Below are 12,413 nucleotides of genomic sequence, written 5' to 3'. Positions count from 1 at the left end.
CAGTGTAAGGAATTCAGAGCTAGAGCGTCCCAAACATATATCTGTCCAGTCTCTGGTTGAAGATTTCCAGTGGAGGAGATACCCCACCCCCACCCAAGAACACAGTCTTTAATCTGAACAACCTAATGACAGTTCCGTTTAGCAGGTAGGATTGTTTAGTGCATGGGACACAGGATGGCACATACAAGCTAAATCTAGGTGGGACAAAGGTTGGAAAGCTGAAAAGTGAAAGAGGTCATGCAGGTCTCCAGGAGAAGTAGCAAAGCCAGATATTTGGAGGGAAAGGATGGGAGAATTCTGACAGTTTTGCAAGAGGTGGCAAGCCTTGGACATGGAGGGAGGGAGCAAAGACAGGGGAGGCATAGACCCATCAACCAGTTCTCCCAGCTTCCCAGGGACCAGACTTCAATATAATATGAATATGAATATATGCCTGTAACAGGCAGTGAGGTCATTCACACAACCAAAAATTGGGTATGACAAGTTTTCCTCTCCAGGTTTAGGAGCTACACATGCTCCCAATTTTTGGTTGTGGGGGAGCAAATAACTAGGCTTGTTTCTTTTTAGATTGTGAGCTCTTTGGGGACAGAGAGCCATCTTATTTGTATATTTATTTTTCTGTGTAAAGTGCTTGAGAACTTTGGTTGAAGATAGTAGGCAGGAGGAGGGAAAAATGATTGTGTGGAATCAAGGTAGGAGGGGGGAAAGCTGGGTAGGACAGCTTTTCCTCCTACCTTGCTCAAATGCTGGGTATGAAAACTGGGTAGAACAGCACTATCCTACCCAGCTCTTCTCCTACCTTGATTCCTCACAATCACTTCTCCCTCCTCCTACCTAGTTGTTTGCTCCCACACAACCAAAAATTGGGAGTATGCACAGCTCCCAAACACGTGTTCTACCCAGTTTTCAGTTGTGTGAATGACCTCAGTAGCTGCTAGGAATGAGTACATAAGATGGTGAAAATCTCACTGTTGTTTATATATTGGCTTACATCTAGCATGCAGTTTAGTAATACTTTCTTATCTATAAATAAACTGATATGAATAGAAAATAATGCCTTCCTCCCTCATGAGTGGTGGTAGCCAAGTTGCTGGTTGGCATTTATCAGAGTCATAGGGATTCAAATCACTTCTTACTGAACAGGTTTCTGTACTTCATCTAGTTGTAAATAGAGTTTAGGTATCCATCAGTTCAGGTATGGCAAAGATAATCAGTGGAGATGCATAACATTCCTTTTGTGTGCTGTAAAAAGCAGTACATTTAAACTACACTCCAGTCTAGTGATCTCTTGAGCTTCAATATTAAGGATGTTTCCATGTGCAGGAGATTTACTTTAAATCATTTTTAGCCTCCCACTATTTATCTGAATGTGTTCTCTTAGTGTAGAATAGAGGAGCAGACATTTATAAAATGTGCATTCTGCTCAATGTAGAATTAAAAAAAAAATTGGGTAAACATATAACACAGAACATACAATTGTTTATAATTGTTGGGAATTCTCTCTGGTAAGGAACCCCTTTTTCATTATAGCAGAGTGCACAGAGGCACAACACAGCGGATTTAGTTAGGCATGCGTGTATGCTGAGAGTAAAGTAACTTGGAGCCATTTCATAGTTTCAAATCAGTATATATGGCATTTATTAAAGAACTCCATTCTAGATAGGAAAGTGAGGAGTTAGGATGTCTAATCTAGCTAGCTAGCTAGCTGGATGCAGATGGATTCTTTATCTCTGCACAAATGGTGCAGGGGAGTGGAGCTTGCATGTTTCAAGTTAGAAGGAACAGGAAGAGAAGAGAGGAAGGAAGTGGCTGGAAGGAAGGAAGTCCCCTGAGAGTAGCAATCTACATTCCAAGGGGATAGTGTCAGAGCAGTAGAGAAGGGATGACCAATGTCTTGACCCTCTGGCCCTCTGACTCACTAGTCTGTTCCCCACTGTCTTTGAGACAAGAGACAGCGCATAATCCTTCACTTCCAACAATAACAGAGCCACATGCAATTGCATCCCTTTCTACAATCACATAAGCTCTAATTTCTACTTCAGTGTAGACTTCATATTTGCATTACACGGCAATTTAGGAAGAAAAAAAAACCAACAACAACCCTGCTTTAGTATTAGTGTGTGAAAGCACCCAAAGTAACTAACTGGTTTATTATGGCATTTCTAAAATAAACCCACTGGTTGACTGTTTTGCCGTTACAGGCCACTTCTCTGAGAACGCTACCCCTCCCTCTTCTCTAGAGTTTAAGATAGTGTCAGAGTATGCCCATTGTTCTTACTAAGAGGTGTGCATATTAAGCATAAGCATATCACTTAGAACAAGCAGCACAATTCTAAACAAGAATAACAAGAATGTTTATGATTTCAGCTTTTAATCTGCTTTGCAAAACTGTTTCTGAGGTTGAAATAGTGTCCAATATTCCTGGTGCGCAAATGTGCTTTTATTGCTGTTGTGAAAGGCATTTTATTTGTAGATAATTCAGACTTCATTTCAGGCATTCTACTTACATACAGGCTCGCGCTCTCTCTCGCTCTCTCTGTTAACTTTGCCTCCTTTGTTTTGCTAAGTTGTATTTCACATGAAATATGGTGTCTTGTGGCTTCTCAGTGCTAAAACCACTACACGAAAAAGACTGAAAGCCACTGCTGTTGCAGCTGCTCTCCTGCTACTGCTGCACATTGTTTGAAGCATAGCAGAGGCAAGGAGGCGGGATAGATGACTAGGACTACAATTGTAAGCACCGTTACTAGGCAATAAGACTAATTGAACATGGTGGGACTTACTTTTGAGTAAACACACACTAGATTGTGCTGCAGATCTGGGTGCCTTACAGCCTGATCCTAAGAGCTGCGGTTCCAGTAAATTAGTGCTTAAACGTGAGTGTGTCGAGCCTTGTGTCAAACCACGGCACCATTCCGTTGTGGTCCTCAGACTGATAGGCCTGGAGTAGTGCCACATTGCAACTGGCAACACATTTGACTTCCGACTGATATCAGCTAATGCACGGTGATGTGCAGATTAGACTTCCACATCTTTCAAGGAAGACTTTTCGGAGAGCAGCCCAGTCAGCTCTGCTTCCCATGTTCAAGATGGCTGTAGTTCAGAATAGCTGACAACATTCACGTTAGGGCATCGTTCAAAAGCAAACCCCCAAATTAACAGAAGCAAGTACTGAAGCAAAAGTTATGTCCCTTCTGCTTCCAACAGGAACATTAGATTTACATTGTTTTATTTCTCAGACCAAGATGCACTGTGTCTTCAGCACTGATAACTGTGTAGCAGTTATGTAGGAATGCCATTGAGTCTGCTTCCCTTGAATAATGGTGAATCTAATGAAAGTGTGTGGTGAATACTGTTCAAGAAACTAGCCTTCATCCCTCCACTGCTGCTTGTTTGCTGGCTCTTAAAATTAGAGACAAAAAGGAAACTCAATATGTTCTAACACCAATTCCAGTCCACCCCTTTAGTTGTCTGACTCAGTTATTTAACATGGAGTGTGTACACTTCACATTTAGAGTAATGCACTCTTTCCCCACAACACAATGAGCTCATGATGGCTAGGTAATGAGATGTGAGGTGAATAAGAATAACAACACATAATGTGGCGGTAAGGAGGAGAGTAATGGACAGTGCAGATAGGAGAGAGGAAGGACTCCAGACTGACTTCATTTCCCCTGCAATTATTCAAACATTTATATCCCACAAATAGATCTACATTTTTCTTGGGTGAGAGTTTAAATCTACATTTTCAAGGCAGCTGACCAAAGAAGACAATAAAACCAAAACAAAACAGACTTTAAAAGCATTGTAATTAAAATCACTAGCTGGCATCCTGACTAATGAAGCACTCATGGAAGTCTGCACAGTGCATGCCGTTCCCCCAGGGCATGGGGGGAAAGCATGCATGAAAAGCACAGTGCAGGGGAAACATGCATTCCCTGAAGACTGCTCATGGTTCAGAAGCGCTCTGTTGGAAAGATGTTGCTGAGGGTCAGGAACATGTCTCAAATGCACACAAGTGGGAGGACTGGGAGAGTTGTGTGTGGGGTCCTGGTGTGTCCCTGCAGAGCCTCCTTATACATACACTTCATTAGTTAGGATGTCAGCTACTATCTGCAGAGCAACTAAAACTGCCATAGAACAGCAATTCAAAAATCAGTTGGAGGCCTGGACAGATTAAACACAAAGTGGTGGCTAGCGCCTAAAACTTCTCAAATGAGATGTCGGGTAGGGTTGTGGACAGAACTGGCTGGCCCAATTCAGTTTGAGCCTGGACTAGACTCGAACCAGACCAGGCCAGTTCAGTCTGTCACCCCCTCAAACCCACCCAGATTAGTTTGGTCCGGGCGGTGGCGTTTGCAAACATTTTTTTAATATTACTTACTCCCTTCAGGGGAGTTATGGGAGGCGGAGGCGGGGGGTCCACAGAGGTTCCCCCTCCACCCGCCAGCTTCCCTTGCAGCCCAAATCGGCCCATTCGACTGGCTCGTCGGCCCGTTCGGGCCTTCCTGCTCCAGCGCGGCAGCTATTTTGGAGGCCGCTGCGCCTGCAATTGGCCTCTGCACGAACAAGAAGGTTCTTCAAGTAGGGCTGCAAAAGGATCTTCAACTTGTCCATTAGTCATAGCTGGTTAAAGGTGCTATGTGGAAACATGTTCTGGAGTGAGTTAGCATGTCTGTGCATGTGCAGAGAGACATATCTCACAAATGAGTAGGTATAGCGACTCACATGCATCAGATATTAAAGGGAAATCATTGCAGGTCAGAAAACATGCCTTCCAAGTCAGTCTGTTTCCCCCACTTTTTTGTTCTGTGTTGCTGTTTTTTGTTACAAATTAAGCTCAGCCCCACTGTAGTTTTATAACTGAAGGTAAAAGAAGGAAAGAGAGAAAAGTAAACAAGTGTGAATTTAATTATGATGCAGATAGACAGACACTAGGATATAATGAACATGCTCTGCTTCTTGGCAGCCTCTTTTCAACTGGAATCAGGACAGAAATCCCTGAGATTTACTAAGACAAACTTATTTTGCAAATGAACACAGCTTAGAGTGCAATGGGCATTACCAGTTCAGATCTATCTTTAGCTTCCAGCCCAGCTTAAGGATAATTATACATGCTCCATAAGAGCAAGTTACAGTATTTATTTATTTTTTAAATGATGAAACATCACTTCCAAGTGAAAACTCTTCCCCCCACCCTTAAATTCAGAACAATACAGGGATGTTTGTTAGCTTGTTTGTTGCATTTTTATACCACCTTTCTGCCTTGACCAAAGCACGCAAAGCAGTTCAGTCTTAATAAACACGTTACATGAGGTTCATAAAACAGCCCTGTATCAGGCCATTGACTGGCTTCTCAGAAGAGGAGAACAAGAACTCCCTGACCTGGGCACCTCCTTCCTTGCCTTCCTCTGTGAGGATGTGAGAGATGAAGATAAATTCCCTATTGAGAGTATAGTACAAAAAATGGTTTCATCCTAAGATTGATTGTATTGGATAAAAGACACGTAGCAGGGGCACTCATCTGCTCTACTGCAGCAGTGCCACATAGGAGTATTTTTCTGTGCTAACAAAGCTGCTTGGCAGCAGCAGTAGACAAGCAAGTTTTTGCAACGGTTTTAGAGTGCTGGGGGCACAAACAACGCTGCACAGTTTATCCAAGTTCCCTCTTCTTAAGGACCTTTAAGACCTAATGGTTGTGGCAGGGTAAGTTGCAAAGTAGCTATGTCTGTAAACTGCAATATGTTGTGATCCTGTCTCTTTAAGAGTAGTTTTACAAAGCCAACAGAAGGGAAGGCCTGCTTCCTGTAGCTGAAGGAGGAGCCTTACTGTTGTATTCTATCCAGTATCTTTTATGTTTTGTTGTTTAGAGATTTGTCCCAGTAGGGATCCTGTAGAGCAGGCCAGCTCAACTTTGCCCCCGCCTCCTCCCCCACCGCCAGCTGTCTTTAGACCACAACTACCATAATCCCCAGCCACAGTGGCCAATAGCCAGGGATTATGGGAGTTGTAGGCCAACATTTGCAGGTGGGCCAAAATTGAGCAGCCCTGCCCAGTGGGTGGGGGGGTGTGGAGTCAGAAAGGAAAGGAGAAGGATGTTTTTGCTGATACTCCTGGCACTGCCATACATTTCAAACATAAAATTCAGATGAAGGCAAATGCAATACCTGTACAACACAAAGTGAGGAACATACCCATAACATTGCACCAATCACTTAGAGAAGAGCTCTTAAGACTACAGCATACTGACATCATACAGCCTGTTGATTCATCAGAATTGGTCTCTCCCATTATTCTTAAGAGAAAATCAGATACACCTTGAATATGCATAGATTTAAGAGATGTGAACTCCAATATGTTAGTGGATTGTCATCCATTACCCAGTATCAATGAAGTGCTGCTTACTCTGAAAGAGGCCTCAGTCTTCACAACTTGGGACTTGTCTTTGGCCTGCCATCAAATTCCTCTGCTCAAACATTCTCACAAATACGCAGCCTTCATTACCCTAGAGGGTCTTTTTTCAATACAAAAGACTGCCCTTTGGATTAGCCTCTGCAGTTTTGGTATTTCAAAGAATGATGCTTCCAATTTTGGGGACTACGGATGGCATCACTTACTTTCAGGATGACATTTTAATGCATGTCAAAACTATTGAGGAGCATGATGCTAAACTGACAGAAGTCTTAAGAAAACTCCAACAAGATGGGCTTACTATCTCTGCAGAGAAATGTCCGTTTTGCATACTTGGGACACACAATATTTCAGTGTGGCGTACATTCAGGAAGCACCAGAGCCACACAACAAGGATGCTCTTGGCTCATTTTTAGGAAATGTGTTAGACAATTTGCCTCCAGAGTTGCTCCATTGTGTCTTCCTTTTTAAAAGAATGTAGCATTTATCTGGGATGCAAGACTAATTTCAGGCTATCAAATCGGCCATGGCTGAAAGCGCTGCTCCCACCTATTTTGGCACCAACAGGCACACTATTGTAACCACTGATGCTTCTGAATATGGTTTAGGTGCTGTCTTGACCCAGCAAAAAGGGGACAGGGAAGTTAGAGTTGCTTTTGGTTCCAGAGAAGATGTATTCTGACATTGAAAAAGAAGCTCCAGCATGTTTCTGGGTGGTGAGGCACTTCAGGACTTACTTGTGGGGCAGAAAATTCACTTTACAATCAGACCATACACCCCTACCTGCTTTATTTACTACTCAGGGATCAATAAAAATAATAATAAAATAATAATAATAAGTTGAGCAACCCCAAGAATAGCCAAATAGATCACCAGACTTAGGGATTTTGATATTCCAGGTGGCATATCTTCCATGTCTTCAGAAGACAACAGCAGATCATTTATCTCGACTTCCACTTCCAGGCCAAAAGGAGATCCCAAAAGATGAGCATGAGGGGTAGTAATTGTGCAAATAGCTTCACCCACTCATGGAGTGATGACATAAGTCTTCTGAATGGAAAGCAGCCCTCAGTGCTGATCAAGTGCTTGCTTGTTTGCGTGCCATCAAGTCTCTGTGTCGACTCTTAGCGGCCACATAGACCTTACATAACTAATAGATGGCCACACAAAAACAAGGTACTTGAACATCTTCAACCATACATGCATGAGCTGTCTCTTAATGAGCTGGTGCTGAGAACTGTTTGTTTGATGGTGCCAATCTCCTTACACACAAAAGTGATCAAAATTGCTCACACAGATCATCTGGGCATGAGCTTGACTAAAAGGCGAATTAGAGAAAGTTTTTGGTGGCAAGGAATGGACATATATTGACGAGATGAGATCAGGCACTATATAGCTTGTGTTGTAAGGTGACTTTTGCCACCTCTTTGATTCCAGTCGAGTATCACAATAGTCCCTTGGAAAAAACTTGCTCTGGATATAAGGGGGCCTTTTGATAACCAACTCACAAGCCAAAGCTTTGTTCTAGTGATGGTGGATTACTATTCCAGATGCTCAGAAGTTTTATTTCATGACAACATTACTGCAAATAAGGTGATCCAATTCATAGCTGCAGTTTTTGCAAGATAAGGCCTTCCTAAAGGACTAATGACTGAAAATGGGACACAGCTTACCTCATTTGAAATGGAGCAATATTTGCACAACCATGGGATAAAATATAAGACTATTTCTTTGCACCATCCTTCAGAGAATGGCTTAGTGGGAATAATGGATTAGTGAAAAAAAGTTTACAACTGGCTACTATGCAACAACAATCCTGGAAAGAAGCAATCTGTGAAATTCTATTTGCTTATCAAACTGCTCCTCATTCCATGCCTTCTCACCCTGGCATGGAAGGCTTTCCATGCTTTCTCACCCTGAAGATGCAGAGGTTTGTGATCAGGTAAGGTAGAAGCAACAAAAATACAATATGTATGTGGATCAGAAACAGGGTGTGAAACAGCAGACATTTCAGGTGGGAGACCTTGTTGAGTTTGGCTGCCTTTATAACGTGAGAAAGGAATGTCTCCAATATACTAGATCAAAACAAATAATTGAAATCTGAGGAGATTCTGTCGTATTGGATGATGGAAAGAAATGGAACAGTTCAAGACTTTCAAGCATGCATACTATGAGAAAAGAGGGAATGGAGTCTGGTCTCAAGAGAGGAACTGGAAAGGATTTTGATCTTGCCTCCAGTTTGGACCTCACAGAGGAGGCTGATGAAAGTGATGGACAATCCTTTTTACCAGAAAGAATGTCACTAACAGCTCCTGTGCCAGAGAACCCAAGACTTAAGTGAAGTCAGCATGACAGGAGACCACCTAAAAGACTTCAAAATTTTAAATCAATTCAATTCTGGTTGTTATAAAGGGGAGGGATATGTTACATTCTATCCAGTATCTTTTATGTTTTGTTGTTTAGAAGTTTTATCCCAGTGGAAATCCTGTCAAGTGTGTGTGGGGGGGCGGGTGGAGTCCTAATGGTGAAGGAGAAGATTGAGTTGTTCCTGAATAAACTCTTAGTTAAATCTATATCAGATTATTTTGTGTTTGTGAGGGAAGCAGCTATAACACACTTATGTTAAGAGTTCAGGAAAGAGATCTTGCAACTGGGGCCATTTTCTCTCTGTGTCCTGGCCTTTCAATAAAGAACTAGGGGTGCAAATATTGTTTTGAAAAGCACCTATTTATACAATTAAAATTATATCATTTCACCATTTAATTGTTAACAAGTTCACAACTCCAATTAGGAAGAAAAGGTGAAGAAGAAAGGAGATTCCAGCTCACTTTCCTCAGACTGTCTGAGGCAGGGCAGGTTGCCACATCTCCACCTCAGAGTGGCTGCTGCTTTTCATTCCTCAAACAAACCCCTGTCTCTTGAGCCTTCCTTGAATGGATGCCACATGACAGTATCTAAGGTTTGGTTGTCCGAAAGGCAAAAAGTTATTTCTGGGCTGTAGTACAGTTGGGAGCTCACACAACTAAGTGCTGTTCCATGCAAATACATAATTAAATAAACTCCTTCAAACACACACACACACTAGCCTACCAGGGAGAACGTTTTAGCCTCCCCTTTCCCCTGACATGCTACTTCTGTACGTGCAGGGAGGTATCTTGGTCTTTGTTTACCGAACAGGCATTCAGTCATGGGATCCTCCACATCTCATGATTGTGCAGCCCAGCACAGGGTTTACCACCTTGGTAAGAACTAGGTCGAAAAGGAAGTGCAGTCGTGGGTTTCATTTAGCAAGTAGTGCAGAGCTGGATGGCTCTGCTTGCCAGGGATATGATGCTTCTTTGGCTATAGCGGTGCAAGCAAATGTGTCATATAATTATGTCTTTCATTGTGTTACATAATACTGTATAAGAGCCCCTCTAACATGATAGAAAACTCACAGAAAGAGTTGCTGATACTGGTCGAAGTCGGCAGTTGTTGCATCTTTCTTGCTTTCCCCCTTACTGCCTGCATACATTTGGTTAGGTAGGAAAGGCAATTGAGTTCAAAGCAATTTCTTACCCAACAGCCTTATTATTTTTGTTATTAACATCTTTTGGCAGTTAACATGCAACTGCAGTTCTCCAGGAGATTAAAGAAGAGATGTGAAAAACCCCAAACCTAGGAATGAGCATAACCCCAAAGAAAGCTCCACTAACCGCCATGAAGAGAACTGTTTTAGTACAAAGTCGTTCACTGAGGAAACACAGGGGATGTACACAATTTAGCAGCAAAAGAGGGTAAATAGTTAGGATGCACCAGCCCTGTAAATGGCTTCCATTCTCGTGTGACTGTGGACATTTTCAATGTAAAGCAGTCCTTTTTATGGAATTACAATATAAATTAAGGATCATTTCTATATCGATGAAAATAGTTTCTCCATTCTGTCTGGATAGGCAGACCAGGATAATAATAGCATATAGAAATGAGTAATTCTAAGTAGAGCGAATGGAGCTTACTTTCCATTTATTTTAACATAGTAAATCTTACTTTGGACACCCTCCAGTCCCGTGTGCTGTGTATTTGGTTTGTATCTGACTGTCAGCACATGGCCTGATCCTCCCATAGAGTGCAGTGGAACTTACTCCCAAGCAAATGTACATAGGACTGCACTTGCTTCTTGGCTATGCCAGTGCTGGTACAGGCTCTCCTGATTTGCCCCTCATTCAGACATATCCCCTGTGAACAAATAGAAAACTAGATGTCAGGGACAAGGGTTCCAGCCTAGCCTTTTCCTGACATGCTAGCTTTTGATCTAGCATGGATATGGTGAGTATTATGAGCATATGAGCTCCTGCTTGCAGGCTGTAGTGCTGCAGCCCAGCCCAGCCACTGATTTACCTTTTTATTTTCTGTGTGTGAAATCTAGGCCTGAAAACGTTAAGATTTTGTCTGGGATGAGGGATGAGAAGTGTCTCGTGCCAGTTGTGTAAGATTCCAAACAGGAAACTCCAAAAAGCAAATGTGTTGAGAGTCCTTCACATGAAGGCAGTAGATAAGAAGCATTTATTCAGCTCTAGTTGTCTGTACATGAATGTTTTTCTAATGGGTCCAGCTTTTGTAGCTGCATACAAACCAATCCATTGATGCTTCATAAAATCTGCAAGGGGACGTGAAATTTTGGTAGCATTCAAAGAATAAAGCAATTGCGTGTTCAGAAGTTTAAACATTTCCTGAAGGATTTCTTTTTCCTTGCTTTCTAGACTCTCTGAAAATCATGCCCCATGTGTCATTTGCTAATAAGCATTTATATAGCTTTTTGCAATGCCACTGTGCTTTTCAGGCTCAAAGACGTGATCAAGATTTGCTACTGTAATGTCAGCAACAAAACAGACACTGCCTACATAATCATCTTTAACCAAACTGCAGTCACTAACTGGATTCTACTTTTTAATATCTTAGAAAAGAAGAATTCTAAAGGGCTCAATTGAACTGTCCAAGATTAAATGTGTAGAAATTGTGAACAGTGACATCACAATTCCATGTAACTATAAATATCCTTTCCAGGTAAGTGAAAGTCAGTCTCATAAATCATACCAGCCACAGAGTTCATTTTTAACATAACTGAAGACTGCATATTTAGTTTTTCTAGATACATCAATGTGTCACACTGATAATGTGCAACTGAAGTCTGAAATTTTGCATAAGGCCATAAGTGAAAGCAGATTTAGCTGTGATGAGGTACTGATTCTTTTTAGCAATATTAGTAAAAATCTGCATTTGACATGTGCAGCCTCCCTGAACCGAATGCAATCATATCATTCTGCCCTATTTTATAGAAAGCTACCTAAAATGTCAGGAAAATCTGGAACTAAAAACAATGGACAACATCCAGATTAATGCTGCCCTCACATTAGAACATTTGGCACATGCAGTGATTTCCCCCAGTGTCCCCCAGGGACATGCATTGAGGGCAGCAGAGGGAAGAGAGGATTAGGAAAAATAATTGGGTGTGAAAAAATATTCTAATATGAGGATAGTGTTAGTCTGGATGCTGTCCAATGTTTTTAAAAATCTGAGTCTCTTTAATGAACACACTTTGATTTTCCTCCTTTGATTTTATGATAAAATTTAGTGCAACTTAGTTGGATTGCTGCTTTCAATAGTTTAAGGGAAAATAACTCCCTGGGTGATAGTATGGGGAGACATGATCAAATCAGCCTCTTGACTTTCCAGATTTGTTTCTATTCTGGTGCTGGGGTTCATTCAGTGGTCAGAAATGTGTCCCTGCTGCTCTATGTGGCATCGTTCTGACTGCATTCTGAAACCATCAGATTTACTTTTCTTCACAGAGTGATTCATAACTTGGTAATTCTTCTGGGAGTATACAGAGGGATGGTAATGAATAGACCTATAAATTTACGTCATTAAGGTATGGAATTACACATTCAGCTGCAAACATGCAAAGTGATAGAAGGAGCGATTTACGCAGGAGAAGCAGAGGGTGGGAGGCGCTTAACCTTTTC

Source organism: Hemicordylus capensis, chromosome 2 (genome assembly GCF_027244095.1).
Source record: "Hemicordylus capensis ecotype Gifberg chromosome 2, rHemCap1.1.pri, whole genome shotgun sequence".
Lineage (NCBI taxonomy): Eukaryota > Metazoa > Chordata > Lepidosauria > Squamata > Cordylidae > Hemicordylus > Hemicordylus capensis.
This window is presented reverse-complemented; position numbering follows the sequence as displayed.